General features: G+C 41.9%; 1 long non-coding RNA gene and 1 pseudogene across 2 annotated transcripts in view; both read left to right on the plus strand.

The window, feature by feature from the left end:
- Positions 1 to 18,251, plus strand: part of LOC143684764 (uncharacterized) — a 146,221-nt gene that overhangs the window by 124,736 nt on the left and 3,234 nt on the right. The window lies entirely within an intron of this gene.
- On the plus strand, positions 656 to 4,334 carry LOC143682673 (mitogen-activated protein kinase 6 pseudogene; annotated as a pseudogene).

Below are 18,251 nucleotides of genomic sequence, written 5' to 3' on the forward strand. Positions count from 1 at the left end.
AGGATTTTTTTTAGAAAAAAAAAGGTTTGTTTTTTTCTAAAAAGCAAATCTCAGATATTTGTTTTCTGACAAATACAGTCAGAAAGTTCTAAAGAATACAAACCAAATTCTTTCCTATCAAATAAATAATTTTAGCTCTATTCTCTCTGAAATTTCTGAATAACAGGTAGATATTTATCTAAAATACTAAGTCATCCTTAAATTTTTTTTCTGCCAGGCTAACCAGCTTTTTTATGGGTTTTTTTTTTTTTGCCCCTTATTTTTCTGTTGTGTTTTATTTTTATTGTTTTATTTTTCTTATAATTCTGAGCTTTTATAAGATGTAATGTATTATCTCAACAAAATAGTTTATGATGAGATATGGTGGTTGTCAGATGATGTGTTGAAGTTTTCAAGTTGCCTTCATCTGTTCTTGACTAGGAATAGAAAAAACAAGGTTAAAAAAAGAGAAGGAAATAAAAAATAAAGACTCATTTAACAAATACTCATTGAATTCCTACCATAAGCTAGACACTTTAAGATGTGTCATTACATATATCTAAAAAAGTAAAAAAATACAACTGAATATGACATGGCATCAGTGGTAAGATGCAGCATAATTTTAGAGATTTTAAGATGTCAAAAGAATCTTTTTGGGGTGGTCAACAGTGGTGGCTCAGTGGCAGAATTCTCGCCTGCCATGCTAGAGACCCAGGCTCGATTCTGGAGCCTGCCCATGCCAAAATAAAAAAAAAGAATCTTTTTATGAAATGTGTTAAATGGAGAATAAAGCAGGGAAAGGGGCCTGAGAAGTTGTAGGGAAGATCTATGGGATATTAAATAAATAGGATGACCTGATAAGTCTTCAGTTAGAGTTGTTTGGGGAGGTATAAATTAATAGAGGTTCAGTTTGAATATATTCAGTTTAAAGTGCCTATCAGGAATCCAAGTGGAGATGTCAAGTATGCAGTTGGATATGCAAGTCTGGGGTCTGTGGTAGAAATTAGACTGCACATAGAAAATTTGGGAGTTGCTGGCATATAAATAGCATATAAAACAATGAGATTGGGTGATGTCACCGTAGAAGCGAGTAGAGAGTCCAAAGAGAAACAAGGGCTGTGATCTGGGGATGCCAGCTTTAAGAGGGTCAGAGAAAAGAGGAGGTACGTGCACTGGAACCACCACCAGTGAGGCACAAGAAAAACCGAAAGTGTAATTTTTCCAAGAGTCCTGAAGCTATATAAAGAAATTGTATTAAGGAAGATGAGGGGAGCACCTGTGTCAAATTCTGCTCATAATTATTAAGGTGAGGACTGAGAATTAACCTTTCAAGTTAGTATGTAGAGTTCATTAGTGATCTTGACAAGAGAAGTTTTGGTAAAGTGATGAGGGTGAATGCCTAATTGGAGTGGATTTAAAAGTGAATGGACAGCCTCCGAGACACTGCTGCTGGGAGCGCAGCTGGAGACCTGAGCTGACCCTGGGGGCTGCCCTCAGGCCCCATACTCTTTCGATGAGTTGGAGGAGTCTCCTTGTATCAGAGTAAGATGGCCGGTAGCTTTGTGGTTATAGTGAGCTGGAGCCACTTGATCACTAACAAAAGACATCTGTTGACCAACAGCAGCTAGAGCTTCCTGTTAAAATATATAGCAACAAAGGAAGAAAAGAAGCAAAACAGAAATAGTGCTTGCCAGTCCCTTAGAACAATGCTGCTCAGAACCAGTCCAACACTGAATATATCTGCACTGTGAGGATAATGTTCAGAGAAGCCTGTTCTGTGCATATCTATTCACATTTTTTGTACATGTTAAATCATTTATCACAAGTAAATCTGAGTGCATAGTATGTCATTGCATTCCATTTGAGTTTCTTGAGTATTTTCCTTAAATGTCTGCAGGAACATTTCTTGAACTAAGAGCACTGCAATCTTTTTAATTTGCAGTATGAGTAGAGCATTTTGAGCTTTAACTCTAAGGGAACACAATCGTCTGGTGGGCATATACGCAACAAGAAATCATCTTGCTGTGGAAGCAAAACTATTTTTCTTCTCCTGTTTTGAAAGATTTTTCTTTTTGATGCCAGTTTTCTTCCTTGTTTACACAAGTTCAGTAATTCAAAAGGAAGAGACTTACAATTCAAAATGTAAGGGTTTCAAAATGGTAGAGAAATTTGAAAGTCTCATGAACAATCATGGTTTTGATCTGGGCTCTAGGTATATAGATTTATATATTTATATGTTGGGTTATGGAGGCAATGGCTTGTTTTTTTTTCTGCTGTAGACAATGACTGTGACAAACTAGTAGCCATCAAGAAAACTGTCCTTACTCTTCCTCAAAGTGTCAAACATGCTCTACATGAAATCAAAATTATTAGAAGACTTGATTATGATGATATATGAAAGTGTTTGAAATTTTTGGTTCCTGTAGGAGCTAGTTAACAGATGATATGGGCTCTCTCACTGAACTGAACAGTATTTAGCTTGTTCAGGAGTACATGGAGAGAGACTTGCTAATATGCTGGAGCAGGGCCCTTTGCTGGAGAAGCATGCCAGTCTTTTCATGTATCAGCTGCTACGTGGACTTAAGTGTATTTATTCTGCAAATGTACTGCACAGAGATCTCAAACCAGCTAATCTTCTCACTAATATTGAAGATGTGGTGCTTAAGATAGGTGATTTTAGTCTTGAATGGATCATGGATCCCCATTATTCCCATAAAGGTCATCTGTTTGAAGTATTGTTACTAAATGGTACAATCATTTACTTTCTCATAATGATTATACTAAAGCCATTGACATATGAACTGCAGGCTCCATCTTTGCTGAAATGTTGACTGGTAAAACCCTCTTTGCATGTGTACATGAGCTTGAACAGATGCAGCTGATTTTGGAGTCCATTCCAGTTGTATACAAGGAAGATTGTCAAGAGCTTATCAGTGTAGTTCCAGTTTACATTAGAATTGACATGAGTGAGTCACACAAACGTTTAACTCAGCTGCTTTCAGGAATTAGTCGAGAAGCATTGGATTTCCTGGAACAGATTTTGACATTTCAAGCAGTGGATTGCTTGAAAGCAGAAAAAGCACTCTCCCATCCTTACATGAGTATATATTCTTTTCCAATGGATGAGCCAATTTTAAGTCATCCTTTTCATATTGAAGATGAAGTTGCTAATGATTTTGCTTATGGAATATTGAAGATGAAGTTGCTGATAATTTTGCTTATGGATGAAACTCAGTCATATTTATAACTTGGAAAGTTACAATGATTGTCAATTTTCAGAGTAAGATTGGCCTATACATAACAACTTTGATATTGAGCTTCTTGACCCGAGAGCTCTGTCTGATGTCATTGATGAAGTAGTAGTACAATTTGATCCTTGAAGATATTTGGATGAAGATTGTGACAAGTAACTGGAGGACCCTGCTTTTGATACCAGTTAACTCTACTGAGCTTTGTTGGCCGTACCAAGATCATCATGAAACAAATATTGTTTGTTTGATCTGGAGTGTAGCCATACTTGCAACTACAAAATAAAGTCATATCATATTTAGATAATTTAGTTTGGAGAGAGAGTAAAGTTAATCATTATTATCACTCCAAGATCTTTCCAATTGGGAAGAACAAAGCAAAGAAAAATCTGATAACAAAGGCAAGTCAAAATGTGAAAGAAATGGATTGATTAAAGCCCAAATAGCTCTAAAGGGAGCATCACAGCAACTGGCTGAAAAAGAAATGGAAAAGAATCAGGGATTTGATTTTGATTCCTTTATTGCAGAAACTATTCAACTTAATATACAACATTAGCCTACTGATGTTGTTGATGAATTAAATAACTTGAATAGATCAATGTCTCAACTAGAATTGAAAAGTTTGATATCAAAGTCAGTAAGTGAAAGAAAAGAGGAAGAAAGAATGACGAGTTTGACTCAATAGAGTCAAATATAAACCTTGTACTGGTCTTCTCGGGATAGCCAGTTTGTAAGTGGTTGGGAAGACTGTTTTTTTTCATAAGTCAGTTTTGTTGTGAGGTAAGGAAGGATGAACAAATTGAAAAGGAAAACACTTATACCAGTTACTTGGACTGGTTCTTTAGCAAGAAAGATGCTGAAATGCTAGAAACTGAGCCACTACAGGATGGGAAACTTGGGGAGAGAAAATGAGGAAGGATTCCTGAACAATGGGGAGTTCCTCTTTAATAAGCAGCTTGAATCCATAGGCATCACACAATTTCACAGTCCAGTTGTGTCACCGCTTGAGTCAATACAGGCCACATTAACACCTTCTACTATGAAATCTTCCCCTCAAATTCCTCATAAAACATACAGCACTATTCTGAGACATCTGAACTAAAAACACTCAGCAAACATTTCTTTGTATTCATCATGAAATGTGTTTTGTCTTTTTTATTACTAATGTTTAAGTCATTTTTTTTTACTTGAATCAGATGGTGTCACTTTAGTAGGGATTTCATTAGTTTGTGTTTTTTTTTTTTTTTTAAGAGAGAGGGAGGAAGGGAAGGAAAGACAGAGAGAAGGAAGGAAGGATGGAAGAAAGGGAAACATCTTTTAAACATTTTCTTGTTTTATTATATTTTGTTTGTTTGTTTGTTTCTTACATGGGCTGGGGCCGGGAATCGAACCGGGGTCCTCCGGCATAGCAGGCAAGCACTCTTGCCCGCTGAGCCACCGCGGCCCGCCCCTAGTTTGTGTTTTTTAAGATCCAGACTTACTTTCTACATGTGAGATAGTTTTCATTTTAACTGACATGTCATTTGCACACAAAAAATTTAAAAATAGAGCAAAATAATGCAATGCAGGCAGAGACAAAAGAAATGCACTAAGAAAAGTAAAAATGTTCTCTCAGAGAACAATGATCTGTTTTACATGAAACAAAAATATTGCCTTGAAATTTACAGTGAGACTGTACATAATTACATGTACATATTTAGTTTTTTCCTAAAACGTTTTTTCATTCATGAGCATTTTCAAGTTTTTCATGCTGTACACATTTCATAAAACACATGATACCAACAGCAACTGAAAACGAATGCCAAATTTGGTACATGTGTTATCTGCCTCCAGGTAACAAAGGATGTGGCAAAACATATACCACCTATAATGCTTTGCAATACACACTTCTATTTAGCCAATGTTTTTTGTAGGACTCTAGTCTGAAGATTCATTCATTGCTTATAAATGTTCTGGTATGCATTCTTCACAGTGAAGTGTTAATACATCACATCTTATTTATTTTAGCAAATCAGTATATTTTCTGCATTTAACTATAGAAAGTTAACTTATTTTTGTATGTGTGTGTATATATGCTGTGTGGCAGGGATCACATTTCATTCTTTTTTCCATGTGAGTATCCATTATTACTGTCCATTTGTTGAATTTTTGTTGATTTGTTGTTTTGGGGGAAGTGCATGGGCCAGGAATCCAACCCAGGTCTCCTGCATGTCAGGAGAAAATTCTACCACTGAAGTACACCTGCACCACCTGAAAGTTAACTTAGTTTTTAAAATTTATTTACAAATGCACTTTTTCCATTTGGCACTATGGTTTGTTGCCTACCTAGCTGCATATATAATGTCAGCATATTCTGGGGTTGTCCACCTACTTAATTTACTTAAGTGCTCATTTTAAGTAAAGTGCTGACTGTGTCTAGGAATTTGTATTTTGGAGGAGCTTCATCTATATACAAAGAAAAATTAGGAAGTACTTTATTATAAAATGCTTCTAAAAGTCTTAATTGTGTTTATTTTTAAAAACAAGCTGTAATTTTAAACTTGTGTGCATGGAAGTAATTAAGGTACATTATTATTGCAGTTTAAATGTTGTTCATGATAAGACATATTTCTTATTCTGGATGCTTTTACTGAATGATCTTTTTCCTGGCCCAAGGAAAGCATGAATAAAACTAGGTTAAATGTAGCATGTGAGAAAAGAAAAGAGAATGGACAACATGTTTGAAGAATTTTATTGTAAAGGTGGTTTTATTGGCAAGCAAGAGGGGAAATCAGATTCAATAGAAGTCTTTTGAAAATGTGAAATAACAGCATCCTTTTATTCATATTGGCAAAGTTTCTTTAGGGAGGAAAAATTAACATGAGAAGAGTGTGAAACCTAATGGAGTATTGTCTTTCAGCAGGACAGATGGGCTGGGATTTGAACTTTTAAAGAGAAGCATAGATATTTCAGCAGGTAGAGAGCATATGTGGGTGCAATGCTGGTAGTTGGGTATCTGGGTGGTAATTTTCTTCATTGAGTTAGGGAGCCAAGGTGATGGGGGAATTTGGGGATTTGAGGAAAGATGAGTGGGTGTGGAGTAGTTTTATAGGAGAGTGAGAGAGACTATTGCAGGTGATCTAAAGAGTCCGAGGAGGGGATGCATGAGATTGAAATCATGGAGGTGTTTCAGCTGTTCATTGTAACAAAGGTCTGGGTTTTGACCCTAATAATGAAAGACTGAAGCTGGGTAGAAAATCGGATCACTGGAGGTAAGCAGTTCAAGAAGAGAACAGTCAGCTTATTGGAAGTATCATCTATGTATTTAACTGCCAAGAATAAAAATAGGATTAGTATTGTTGGAATAATTAACCAGTAAGTAAAAAAACAGTGGAGAAATAAGTGGAATTGACCAGGGATGATAGAAGACAGCAAAAAAGAAAGGTTGTGGATGTTGTAATCTGACAAATTGTGCAAATTCAGGGATTCTTAGGAGATGGTAGGGAGAAATGAGTTCGAAGCAGCACTGCACAGTTGGAGGGAGGTTAGTAATGAATAAGGAGGACAAATATCTAACCTCTAGAGCAGAAACATGAAGGGAGTGAAACAGAACATACATTTCTACTAGAGCAAAAGGTAAAGGGCATACAGGGAATACTGAAAAGCACCATGATTCTTTTTTAAAGCCATCTACTTTTGCCTACTGGAGAAGTCTTCTAAAATTTTTTATTTGATTTTGTGCTTCTTTAATTCCACTTCTATGTAAGAAGTTATGAATTTTCCCCATGAAGTGTGTTTGGGACTTTATAAACCCTTTCAATGTGAGCTGTTAAATATTCCATTAAAAATTCTGAAAAGATTAATTATACAAATATTCTCTATTCTCAGTGCTTTAATGCAGCTCCTTTTGTACAGATGTTGATACTTCTAATTTCATTCTCTAAACCTCTTATATTTTACTGATGCCTTTCTGTAAGATGTACTATGTTGTCTTTCCAGCTTTTTAATTTTTCATGGTACCCATTGTGCTCATCTACCCATTTACTGAGTTCTTTAAAATATTATCTTTTTTTTTTTTGTATGCTGTGTGGCGGGGGCAGGGGGGCACATTTCATTGTTTTTGTGAGTATCCACTTATTGCAGCACCATTTGTTGAATTTTTGTTTGGTTTTTTCATTTATTTGTTTGCTTGTCTGTTTGGGGAGTGTCCGTGTCTCCTCGCTCAACGTCGGGCCCCCGGCCGGCGGAGGGTACGACAAAAAAAGGGGGAGAGAGAAAGAGACGCAGACAAACCGGTCCTGGCGGTAGAAAACGAGTCCAGAATACGCAGCAGTTGTAAGCACAAATCTTTACTGGGTCTAAGCTTGCATTATCTATAACTTTCCCCGACCGGGTGAATACATCCCGCGGGGGAGCGACCTCTGTGCGGCCGTCAGGCACGGCTCCTTGTGGGTCGTTCCCCCCACCTCATCCGGGTAACATCTTATATACATAATCGGGGTCCAATGGGCTGACGCCACGTATACAGTGGTGATAGGTGGGCACGGTTGGCGGATATGTACGTCATACACGGAAGCAGGATGTGAGCGCCATCTTGGCTCACTCGATGGGCGGGGGGAACTCTGGAGCAGGCTGCAGCGCGTCCACTAGGCCTGACCCGGGTGGCGGCTCTCCACATCTCCCCCTTTTTTACTTATTTTGACCCGGTGTCTCCATTGATGAGTGAGCTCCCGTGGGCCGGAATGGCCCACTACATGTTTTGGTGCTTTGGGGAGTCTGGACTAGGCTTGCTAGGCACCAACCAGAATGCCTCCTCATATAGAGACCGGAGGGCCCGTGAACCGGAAACCACGTGACCCTCCCTGCAGTGCTTCGCCTCGCAACCGGGTTATGAGGGGGGCAGGAGAGCGGCAACCAGAGTCGAGAGTGTCGTAGGTGTCTCTGTGCAATGGCTTAAGTCTGGTCTGGCCAGGACCGCGACTTTGCCTAGAGACCCTCTTTCGACCAAAATTATGACTTCTGGTGCCGCCACTTATACCTGGGATACAGCCATGGGCTTTGCGGCAGACCTTACTTTCGAGCGTCCCGCCTTGAGTGGCCGTGACGGGCCACGCAGTGGGGGGGAGGACAGGGCTACGGTGCGGGTGTTGCCAGGGGCATCAGGGGCAAGTGACATAGCCAACATAGTGGTGACGCGTAGCTGTTGCTGCGTCTGGAACAAGCGTTCTAACAAACATTTAACAATGAGCAGAGTTACTAAGAGTCCCACTGCTAAAAGAATCCAAGTGGTCAACCTGGGCCAAGAGAACCATGAGGTGACTTGGTCCCACAGTAGCTCGTAGTGGGAAAAGTGGGGTTAAAGCTAATTTCTCTTCTACTCGGTCGGAGGGTCACTTGCACTGTTGTTGTCATCTTTTCAGTCGTCGCCATCATCAGTAGGGCTGGAGACCGGGCCTGATGGTTCAGGTCGAAAGCTTGCTGACTTGTCGGGCAGCAGTTTCTCGGCGCCCCCGGGCGGTGTCACGGTTCTCACCAGTCTCTCCGGAATCCACACCGGCTGGCGTCCTGGTTCCTGGGGAAAGACACAAACAGAGCCTCTGGCCCAGCTGAGCACCGGGTCAGGGCCTTGCCATTGTCCTGACAGGACATCTTTCCATCGCACCAAGCCTCTATGTTGAGGGCTCGGAGCGGTGTGCTGAAGGGCAGGTGTCATTCCTTGTGAGTTTTCATTTAGAAAATTATATGTAAATAAAGCCACAGATAGTTGAGCTTTTGGAGACAGGCCATGGCTTATTCCCTCCTTCTGTTTTTTAAGGAAGGTTTTGAGGGACCTATGTGCTCTTTCAATGATTCCCTGCCCTTGGGGGTTATACGGGATGCCATGCTTCAGCTGTACTTCCATATTTTCACAAAATTTTTGGAAGGTTTTGCTGGTGTAAGCAGGTCCGTTATCTGTCTTTAATATTTTTGGCTTGCCCCAAGCCGCCCAAGCGGCGAGGCAATGAGCAATAACCCGGTGGACTTTCTCTCCTGTTTCAGCAGATGCGAATATAATTTGAGAACATGTGTCTATTGACACATGTAGATATTTGGCTTTGCCATACTCTGGATGATGAGTGACATCCATCTGCCAAATGTCCCCCGGGATGAGGCCCTTGGGGTTAACTCCAACTGAAGGGACTACCCTCTGTTCTGCACAATTATTGCAGGCTCTGACTATATCTCTGGCAGCTGCACGCGGTATGTGAAACCGTCTGGCTAAGGTGCTTGCATTGACATGAAATTTAGTATGAAACTCTTGGGCCTGTTGATACGGTGTCAGCGCAGGGAAGATATGTGGCTGTCGAGTGGCCACATCCACTACGTGATTTCCCTGTGCCATGGGGCCTGGCAGGCCTGTGTGGGCTCTAATATGGGTTATGAAGAAAGGACATCGTCTGGCATATATTGTCTCTTGAAGTTTGAGAAAGAATGGTCTGACTGAGGAGGAGTGGTTTATAATTCCCACCGTTTCTAAAATTGCTACAGAGTTCACTACATAAAGGGAATCGGATACAATGTTTAGGGGGTCGGTAAGTTCTTTCAGGACTGTGATAACAACTTGCAGCTCTACCCATTGAGGTCTCTGTGGTTGGAAGAACACAGTTTTAGGAGAACCTCCTTCTACGCAATATGCTCCTGAACCGGAGCTGGAACCGTCTGTGTACACGGTGAGAGCGTTCGCTAGTGGCTTAGATGAAGTCACCTTAGGAAAGATTACTGGGTGACGGGTGACGAATTGTAAGAGGGGATCTTTTGGGTATTGGTTATCAATTTCTCCCCAAAAGGTACATCGGAGGATGGCCCATTGATCTATAGCTCCAGTAAGTATTTCAAGTTGTTGGGTAGAGTAAGGTACTCTGAGGTTTTTTGGTTGTTGGCCAAAATGCTGCACGGCTTTTTTGACGGTCTCTAATGCCAGCCCTGCAATCGCTGTGGGATAGTGCTCTAAACTCTTTTTAGGTGAAATTCCAGGGTGGATCCAGAGTAAAGGCCCCTGTTGCCATAGCACTGCCGTGGGCTGGAATTCTGTCGGCAACAAGCAGGCTTCGAAGGGCTTTTGGGGGTCTATTCTTTTTAAAGCAGCGCTACTGAGTGCCTGTTCTACCTGGCTAAGCGCTTGTCTCGCCTCTAGAGTGAGGCACCGGGGCGAGGTTATGTTCGAATCTCCTTTCAGCAAGTTAAATAGGGGCGCTAGTCTGGCATTGGGCAGCTTTAGGTACGGGCGGACCCAATTGATATCTCCTAAAAGTTTTTGCAGATCGTTAAGGGTATGTATGTTATCTAGCCTGAGAGACACTTTCTGAGGGGAGAGATGAGTAGGCGTGATTTTTGCTCCTAGGAAGGTGGAAACTTCTGCCATCTGAATTTTTTCAGGGGCTACTTCTAGGTTGGCTTTTCTAAGTGTGAGGACTAAATGTGATAGAGCTGTCTTGAGAATGTCAGTGTTTTTATGGGTAAGCAGAATATCATCCATATAGTGAATGATTTTTACTTGGGGGAACTGTTGTCGAGTGTTGGCCAGCTTTGCAGCAACATATAGCTGGCACATGGTGGGACTATTAGTCATGCCCTGGGGCAGGACTGTCCACTCGACGCGGTGGCATGGCTCCTCATGGTTAAGAGAGGGCACAGTAAACGCAAATTTTGGAGTGTCTTCGGGATGAAGTGGAATGGAGAAGAAACAGTCCTTAAGATCTAAGATAAAAACAGGCCAGTGTTTTGGCAGGGCCGAGAGGAGTGGCAACCCCATTTGAACAGGTCCTAAGGACTCCATGCAGTTGTTGATGGTTCTTAAATCATGCAACAGTCTCCATTTACCTGATTTCTTTTTTATGACAAATACGGGAGTGTTCCAAGGTGATGTGGAAGGAATGACGTGGCCCTTTTTTAGCTGTTCTGATACTAGAGCGTGGAGTGCTGAAAGTTTTTCCTTTGGTAAGGGCCACTGAGGCACCCACACCGGAGTGTTGGTTTTCCACCTGAGTCTTATAGGTGTGGGTGGGAGTCTCCCCTCAGTGGCCCCTAGGAAAAACCCAGGCCTCGTCTATCAGAATTGGGGGCAGCCTGTATGGGCGCTGTATGCCCTTGCAATGAGACTCCCAATCCTTTGCCAGGGACGTATCCCATTCCTTTTAACAGACTTTTTGAGGTTGGAGAACAGTTACTGGTCAAGGTAACGTCCATTTTTGCTAGAATATCTCTTCCCCATAGGGACACGGGCAAGGCTAGTACATAGGGTTGAAAATTACCTTGATGTCCCTCTTCATCTGCCCAATGAAGGGCAGTTGCACTCAGCATGGGTGCTGAGACATGGCCTATTCCTCTAATGGTTTCTTCCGCCTTGCACGTCGGCCAGGCAGGGGGCCATTCTTGCTGTCTTATAATCGACCGATCGGCCCCGGTATCTAGCAGGCCTAAGAAGGGTCGGCCTTGCACTTTAAGAGTCAACATGGGTCGATTCTCTAAGGACATATGAAGGCCTTCAAAAATCCCCTCGGTAGATTTTTGTTCCTTTTCCATTTTCCTCCTGTTTTTGCTCGGAAGGAGCGCGTGTAAGCTGGGAAAGAGTAAAAGTTGTGCTATTTTATCACCCTCTTCAATAACCAGGGTGCCTCGCATAGATTGAACCATGATCTGGACAGTATTTGTGGAGTTAGGGTTGATAACACCTGGCACAACTGCCAATCCTTTCAGGGTTGTGGACGCTCTTCCTAACAGGAGCCCCACAGTGCCTGGTGGCAGAGGTCCTTTAAAGGAGGTTTCTACCAACCGAACTCCTTCAGATGGGGTCAGTATGAGTGTGGAGGTGGCACAGAGGTCCAGTCCTGCTGACTCATGGGAGGCACGGACTTGGACTGGTGTTGCATCATTGTATTGCCAGCAAGGGGGTCCACCGGAAAGGCGGACCCCCTCTGCCCGTTTTTTGGCGCCTGCTCCGGGCGGCCAGAGAGGCGCTTGCCGTTTGCATCGAAAGCTGATCTACAGTCCTCCGCGCGATGGGGTCCCTTACGGCAACGGCCACAGAGCTTGGCCACCTGTTGAGTGTGGGTTAGCTGGCTCATATTAGGACAATTTCTTTTAATGTGTCCTGGTTTTCCACATTGGAAACATCCTTTCTGCCTCGCTCCTGCGTTCTTAGCTTGTTCTGCATTTACTCGCAGTGAGCTAGCCAGCATGGCAGCTAGAGTTGTACTAGTTAGTGGGCTGCCAGCGTCCCTGCATAAACGAACCCAATCGGTTAGGCTTTTACCCTTGTTCTGCACTAGGATTACCTTGCAGTCTTTGTTGCATTGTTCAAATATCATTTGTTTGACTACAGTTTCTGCTATCCCTGGGTCGGTGAAAATCCTTTCTGCTGTGTTTTGCATCCTAGCTACGAACTCGACAAATGGTTCAGTGGGGCCCTGGTGTATGTTACTGAGAGATGCTTGAGCTTCTCCCTGGCTCGTTAATTTCTTCCAGGCGCCTATGAAGCAGCGGAAGATCTGCCCATAGACTTCTATAGGGAACCCTGTTTGATTTTGGGAGTGGGGCCCTTTCCCTAGGAGCATGTCCGCATTCCAGGCGCCACGTCTAACCGCGGCGTTTTTCGCGGCTTGCTCTTCAGCTAGCTCTTCAAACCAGGCCTTCCAGTCTATATATCGACCCGGTGGCAAACAAGCACGGGCTAGCTGGTATATATCTGCGGGCGTGTGGTTTAGGGTGGCAAGATTTTCAACTAAATTTAACGTAAAAGGAGCATTGGGGCCATATTGATGGACGGCTTGCCTCAATTCCCTCAGAACTTTATAATCATAGGATTCATGCTGATTACCACCTTGGGGATTGAGAATAACCGGATACATTTCTGAGTCTGGTTCTGATTTAACCGGCTGGTATCCGCCTAGAACTCCGAAAGGTCTAAAGGTAAATGAAGGGGTCCATTTCCAGAAATGCCTTTTACCACTGCTTAATGAGATGGAGTCCTGAGGGCCTGCATACGCAGGTGGGGGATACAGCTGTGGCTGCCCCTCCCCTACCCAGCTTCCAGGGAACTCTGGGCTGTGCAAGGGCGGGCCAGTGCAGCCCGATTCGGCCACCAGGGGGAGCCCTCGGTGAGGTTTTTTTGGCGGGGTCGCCGTGACCACTCGCCGAAAACCACCGCGTACTCATTGGCGGGGCAGAGGGCTGCGTGGGTGAGGCAGGGGGCTTCTCCCAATCGATCAGCGGAGGTTCGTCTACACCCTCATTCTGATCATCATCCGACTCAGAGTCAGAGGTGTCTGAACTATCGCTGGACTCTGGCCGTTTACGGATTGGCGGCTCCCCTTTACAGGAGCCATCCGCAGACGAAACTGATTGAGTTTCCCGAAGCGCGCCCCGTGCCTGCTGCAGGACGAGGGACGGGCCGAGGCCCGTGGCAGCCTCTGCCTCAAGACAAGCGCGAACAGTTTCCCAAACGGGAACTAGGATTGGGTCCAGACATCGGCCCGTCCGGCGCGCTCGGTCTATGTCGTGGCCAAGCTTTATCCAGGAGGGCAAACTAAGGCTCCCAGTCTGGGCGAACCAGGGGGCAAAAACTGTAACATCATCAAGGAACCTTAGGAGAGAACTTTTCTTAACTGAGAGGCCCCGCTGTTTCAAGAGGGTCATTAGCGGAGCTAACAGGGGTGAGCTTTCAGACTGCCCCATGATTGCAGTCGGCGCTGTCTCTTAACCACTCGGGGAGCTCTCCCGAGTCACCGGGGCTGCCTGAAAACCCGCGGCCCTTAGTTTCCACGTAAAGAAAAAGTACTTACCTCTCCGCGATGATCAGGCGCGGAAAGACAACCACAGACTCCGGAGGCACGTCCTCATCAGCTCGCGGATGCAAAGGGAGGTTCCCCGTACGGGCCACCACTTGTCCGTGTCTCCTCGCTCAGCGTCGGGCCCCCGGCCGGCGGAGGGTACGACAAGAAAAGGGGGAGAGAGAAAGAGACGCAGACAAACCGGTCCTGGCGGTAGAAAACGAGTCCAGAATACGCAGCAGTTGTAAGCACAAATCTTTACTGGGTCTAAGCTTGCATTATCTATAACTTTCCCCGACCGGGTGAATACATCCCGCGGGGGAGTGACCTCTGTGCGGCCGTCAGGCACGGCTCCTTGTGGGTCGTTCCCCCCACCTCATCCGGGTAACATCTTATATACATAATCGGGGTCCAATGGGCTGACGCCACGTATACAGTGGTGATAGGTGGGCACGGTTGGCGGATATGTACGTCATACACGGAAGCAGGATGTGAGCGCCATCTTGGCTCACTCGATGGGCGGGGGGAACTCTGGAGCAGGCTGCAGTGCGTCCACTAGGCCTGACCCGGGTGGCGGCTCTCCACAGGGGAGTGCATGGGCTGGGAATCGAACCCAAGTCTTCTGCATGGTAGGCAAGAATTTGACCACTGAACTAACCTTGCACCCCCTAAACTATTATCTTTTATGCCAAATATCTTCTGCCTGGTCTTTCTCTATGACATCTCAATCCCATTTCATGCTTCCAATATCCTCTCTTATATCTTTGAAAGTGTTTAATGTACTTATATTAATTCCTTTTCTTCCCAGATCCACTAATTTTACTTTTCCTAGGACAGTGCATTAAACTTATTGTATTTATTTTATAGGCTTCCTCTCCTCAAGCAACCTAAAATTTATTCACTATGCATTTATGTATTTATTGTAAGTTCCTATTTCAGGGGAGTTTTAGCCACCTTGTTTAATGATATGAATGTAGAATGAAGGGCTTAATCTTAGGCCTTACTTTGTGGTTTTTCTGATGGTGCTAGGACCTACTGTATGTTTGAATATACAGGGTGGGAAGGATGGACATGCCTGAAAAACAGGGGTCAGAGGACTTCATAAATTAAAATTTGTCCTTTCACCCCAAATGTTTTTATCAAGAGCTGTCTTCCTCTGTTGGTATCATGGAGGTATAAGGTAAGAAGAAAGTAGGTGGGCTAGAGTACCCTGAGACAGAGGCTGTTATTATTATATATTCTTTTAAGCCAGCTCATCTTGAACATAACCTGGTATCATTCTAATATCCCATCTGGCCTTGGGTTAGTGTAATTCTTTTCCTGACTCCTAAAAAGAAAGTGATGGTCCATGATTTTCCCAAGAACATGTTGGAAAAAAGAAAGGAAAACCTAAAATTCTTGCCCATTTTTTCCTAGTGCTCTTCTACTATAGATAGCCTATTTCAAGACACTGAAGTCCCTGGCATTTATCCTATTCCAATATACCTAAGACCACCAGAAACAATCCCGTAATACAAAAAGTCAGAATTATTGGCTTGTTGCAAAGAAGACCTCATACAAAAGGAATTGTAGGCCTCTCACAAAACAAAGGAAAAGATAGTTGTTTTAGGATTTAGAACAATAATTTTAGGTAAAATTTAAATAAAGCAATATTCTTTGGAAAACAGGGCTGTGTGGAAAGGTCTGGACTGATAAGTAGAGCTAGGGTTCTCTAATTTGGTACTAGAAAGTTAATATAAATTTGGATCCCTTTATCTGAGATGTTGCTACTGTGTTAGAAATTGTCTGCTTCTCTGAATAAAAGTGGGATGTTTAATTCTTATTGATATAATTTCAAAGTGTAAAATTTCGGGTAGTCTATGATTTGATAGAAGAAAGCTTCTCATCTATGAAATCAGTACTCATTCAAAGAAGGGGTTTGTTATGACAGTTTAAAAATGCAGCATGTCCTTTGGAGGAATGTAGTTTCCTAATGAATTTGTAGTTAGTTTTATATGTGCCACTTATTCCAGCATGATGAGTGGCCAGGCAGATTTTTAGTACATTTGCATGCATGTATATATGTGTGTATGTATGTCTGTCTGTATGTATTTATATTACATGCCATTTTTAAAAAACAATTTTATTGAGGTATAATTGACATATAATAAGCTTCACATATTTAAAGTGTACATTTTTATTTATTTTGATGTATGTGTACATGTGAAAAAGTATCCTCTTAAATCAAGATATTGAAAATATCCATCTCTCCCAAAAGTTTCCCTGTGATTCTTTTTATCTCTTCTGTCCATCCCTCCGCACACCAGCTTTCTTTTAGGTGATCATTGATCTGCTTTCTGTCCATATAGTTTTTTTAAAAGTTGGATATAAATGAAATCATATATACTTTTTATGTTTTCCTTCTTTCAAACGGCCTAATAATTTGGAGATTCATCACTATTGTTGGGTATATCAGTAGTTCATTTCTTTTAATTGCTGAGTAAGTACTCTATTGTATAGCTATACCATATGATTATCTAGTCATCTGTGGAGGAGGGTACATTTGAATAATTTATAGGTTTTGACTGTTACAAATAAAGCTGCTATGGACATTCAGATACAAATCATTGAACAAACATATTCTCTTGGGTAAATAGTCATGGAAAGGCAGATCATATGAAAGGTGTGTAACTTTTTTAAGCATCTGCCAAATTGTTTTTAAAGCAGTTCTGCAATTTTACATTTCCCTGAACAGTGTATGGTGATATCAGTTCCTCCAAATCCTTGCCATCGCTTTGAATAATCAATCTTTTAAATTTTAGTCATTCTAATCAGTGTGTAGTGGTATCTCATAATAGTTTTGATTTGTATTTTTTCCTAAAGACTAATAATATTGAACATCTTTTTCATATTCTTATTTGCCATCTGTAAATTTACTTCACTGAAGTCTCTGTTCAAGCCTTTTGCCCACTTTTCATTGGATTGCTTGTTTTATCATTACTGAATTTTAAGAGTTCATCATATAGTTTTGATACGAGTCCTTTTACAGATAAATGTTTTGCAAATATTTTCTCCCCATATGTGACTTTTCTTTCATTTTCAACACTTTTTTTGGAAGATAGAATATTTTTCATTTTGATGAAGTTCAATTTATCAATTTATTCTTCGCGAGTTGTATTTTTGATGTATATGAAAGATCCTTGCTTAGTTCAAAGTCACAAATATTTTTCTTATGATTTTTCTGTACTTTTATAATTGTTTTTTGCAAGGGTAAGCACTGGGAATCGAACCCGGGTTTCCAGCATGGCAGTTGAGAACTCTGCCTGCTGAGCCACCATAGCCTACCCTACTTTTGTAGCTTTTTATGGAGGTCTGTGACCTACTATGAGTTATTTTTGGTATAAATTGTGAAGTTTAGATGGACATTTTTGTTGTTGTATGTGGACATCCAATCTTTTCAACATTTGTTGAAAAGACTATTTTTACCCTACTGATTGCCTCAGCACCAATTGTCAAAAATCAATTATCCATATATATGTGTATCTGCTTCTAGATTCTCTATTCTACTCCCTTGATCCAATGTCTAATATTATACCCATACTGTACCATTTTGATTATTGTGGCTTTATAATAAGTCTTTAACTCAAGTGCTATCAGCCCTCCAAACCTGTTCATCTTTTTTCAAGTTTTGGCTGTTATAGATCCTTTGATTTTTCATATGCATCTCTGAATTGGCTTGTGAGGGTTTTGATTGGGGCTGCATTAATTAATTTGGGAAGAATTTACATCTTAACAACTTTGAGTTTACCATCTCAAAAACATGGAGCTATCAATCCCCTTATTGAGGACTTGTTTAATTTCTTGCTGCATATTTTGTAGCACCCACTGTACAGATCTTTTTATATTTGACCTTAAGTCTTTCATATTTTTTATGTTATTGCAAGTGGTTTTTTCCTTAAATTTCAATTTCCAATTATTTGTTGCTATTATATAGAAGTGCAATTGATTTTGTATATTTATCTTATCTCCAGAAAGGTTGCACTGTATAGATGATCTATCTATCCTGTCTTCTGTGCATAGGGACAGTTCTTACTTTCCCACTGGATACCTTTGTCTTGCTTGATTGCACTGGCAGGAACCTCCAGTACAGTGACAAATGGAAGTGGTGATACTGAACATACTTGCCTTATATCTTATGTTAGGGGGAAAGCATTCAATCTTTCATTAAGTATGAAGCTAGATATAAATTTTGTAGCTT

Source organism: Tamandua tetradactyla, chromosome 5, assembly GCF_023851605.1.
Source record: "Tamandua tetradactyla isolate mTamTet1 chromosome 5, mTamTet1.pri, whole genome shotgun sequence".
NCBI classification, from domain to species: Eukaryota; Metazoa; Chordata; class Mammalia; order Pilosa; family Myrmecophagidae; genus Tamandua; species Tamandua tetradactyla.